Genomic DNA, 2,806 nt, shown 5'->3' on the forward strand with positions numbered 1-2,806 from the left:
GAAGGAAGGAAGGAAGGAAGGAAGGAAGGAAGGAAGGAAGGAAGGAATGAAGGGAGGGAGGAAGGAAGGAAGGAAGAAAGTGGGGGAGGAGAGATGGAGGAGGAGAAGGAGGCTGGTGTGATAACTCCAGTCCCAGAACCTGGAGGCTGTGGTCAGGGAAGTCATTCTTCACTGAATAGAGAAGTCACTCTTCACACAAGGCCAGCCTTAAACAGCACAACACTGAGAATGCCAAAATCCAGAAAACTGCTATTCGCTCTAATGACAGAAGATGGCGCCCTTGAGCTGAAAGAGCGAGGAAAACCCCAAATCTGTCCCCGTTGTCCTCCAAAGAAGCATCTGTGGGAAGCTGATTATGGAGAGCACGCTGAAGAGTGTTCTCCAATACTAAATGGTCAGCCCTGAAAACATACAAATGGGTAACATCATGAAGGCCGAGCAGGTTCTAGTTATGTATTCAGGAGTGTGCGTGTGTAGGTATGTGTGTGTGTGCTTCTGTGTACATGTACACACTCACATATATAAAAAACAGAGAAGGCCGGGGCCTTTAATCCCAGCACTTGGGAGGCAGAGGCAGGCGGATTTCTGAGTTCGAGGCCAGCCTGGTCTACAGAGTGAGTTCCAGGACAGCCAGGCCTATACAGAGAAACCTGTCTCGAAAAACCAAAAAAATAAAAATAAAAATAAATAAATAAAATAAATAAAAAACAGAGAAAATGGAGCCATGAATTTGAAAGGGGAAATGAGAAGGGTTGGAGAGATAAAAAAGAAGAAGGAAACAATGTAATTATAATCTCAAAACATATCAAAAAGAAAAAAGCTGGCTCAAAAAATCTGATATATTAAAATATGATAACAATAAAAAATGTTGTATCTAAAATTACAATAAGGAAAGAATACGTACACGCAGAAGAACCAGATGTTTGGGGAGCAGAGCTTGTTTTAGTTTGGTTTGGATTTTTCTGAGACAAAGTCTTACTTTGTTGCCCTGGCTGTCCCAGAACTCACGTCCTAGAACTCACTCTGTAGACCAATCTGGCTCTGAACTCTCAGAGATACCCCTGCCTCTGCCTCCCCAGAGCTGGGATTAGAGCTGTGCTCCACTACGCCCTGATAGAACTGTAAATGTCGATGAAAGCATGGCAAACATTGTCCCAAAGCAGAAAATGAAATAAAATCACAGGGTACACGACCCCGGGGGGCTACTTCCGGTGTCCTCTGTTACTCTTCAGCCTTAAAGCACACATGCTTGCCTGTTGCTCAGAATGCTGGTCTGTCTCTGGGAATTTCCTTTAGGCAAAGAGCACCCCCTCATCCTGGGTCACCCCTTGTCCTCAAGATGTGATTGATAACAGTGACTTCTCAGGTAGGGTAATGAGCCTTTATCAGCAGATAGACATCTTTGAAGGGTCAGTCTGTTTCAAGGTTCATGTGAGGCCTAGCTGCTCACTCCTCCGATCTAAGCACTTGGGAAGGAATTTAAGGTCATCGACAGCTACACAGCCAGTTTGGAGCCAGCCTGGTGAACAGGTGACTCCATCTAAAGACGAACATAGTGACCAGAAGTAATTTTGTTCAAACCTCTCTTCGTGTTATCAGCTGAGGCCATCGCCAGTGATGAGGAGCAACAGCCTCCTACTGACCTGAGAGTCAACTGTTAGATATTTCACAAACAGCTGTTAAAGCCACCATCTGGACTTACATGATATAAAACTTAACTTTGTTGAGGCCACAGCTTGCGGCATAGCTTAGGCTGACCTAGAACTCACAACATAACCCAGGCTTGCCTGGAATCCAAAGGTCTCTTGTTTCAGCATCCCAGATGGGGTTACACTCACACCACGCTCAGCTATAAAGTCAAATTTAAATAAATTATATTCAAAACCAAAGTAACAAATACTTGGCAGTTACCTTTCCTGACCATTGTACCGTGTGTGCTATCATCTGTGCTCCAGAGGAGACGGCCAGGACACAAGTGTCCACGTATTGAAAGTGGTCAAATGCTACAGATCAAAGTTTGCCCTTGAGAGCTGGTGGTTAAACATTAACTAGCTGCCATCCCCATCTTCTCCTCCCCTCACAAGGGTGCTCTCCAACAAGCACCTTGCACGTGCCCTTGTTTCAGAGTCAGCATCCCTGGGAATGTGACCCAAATCTACAGAAAGGGCTATCTAGGGAAAAGCCCCGTAGTAGACAGAATCAAGAGACAGGAAGACAGAATACAGCATGACACCCTCCCTACCCCCATAGCCATCCAATCCTGGGCCTTATGTATACTGGACAAGCAGGCTACAACTGAGCTATAATCTCCACCACTAAATAGAAATTCAAAAGCTCAAAACAATACGGGGCGGGGCTGGAGAGATGACTCAGCAGTTAAGAGCACTTGCTGCTCCTCCAGAGGACCCCGGGTTTGATCTCCAGCACCCACATGGCAGCTCACAACTGTCTATAATTCTAGTTCCTGGTGGGAGGGAGGGGTACCACCTCTAGCCTCTGCTGGCAACTGCACTCCCCTGTGCAGACACACCTACACAGAATTAAGTATAATACAAATAAATCTTAAAAATTATTGAAACTAGACAAAACAGATTAAACACACAGATTTGGTGGCTTACAGAAGAAATTCAAAATAACACAATAGAATTAATATTTACAAAAACTATAATTCAAATTCAGTCACACTTCTGTGGAGGGGAGGAGAAACTTGAACTCATCCTGGAAGGGATCCAGCAGGCTGGTGGAGAGATGGCTCAGTGGTTAAGAGCACTTTTCCAGAGGACCTGGGTTCTATTTCCAACATTCA

At 45.0% G+C, this 2,806-nt stretch overlaps 1 long non-coding RNA gene across 1 annotated transcript in view; it reads right to left on the reverse strand.

The window, feature by feature from the left end:
• LOC114639576 overlaps positions 1 to 1,946 on the reverse strand; it is a 2,729-nt gene extending 783 nt beyond the window's left edge. The window contains exon 1 of the long non-coding RNA XR_003714023.1: positions 1,912 to 1,946. This is a non-coding gene — a long non-coding RNA (uncharacterized LOC114639576). The remainder of the gene's footprint in view (positions 1 to 1,911) is intronic.
• Positions 1,947 to 2,806: the final 860 nt, after the last annotated feature.

This window comes from Grammomys surdaster, unplaced genomic scaffold (genome assembly GCF_004785775.1).
Source record: "Grammomys surdaster isolate TR1022 unplaced genomic scaffold, NIH_TR_1.0 125742, whole genome shotgun sequence".
Taxonomy (NCBI): Eukaryota; Metazoa; Chordata; class Mammalia; order Rodentia; family Muridae; genus Grammomys; species Grammomys surdaster.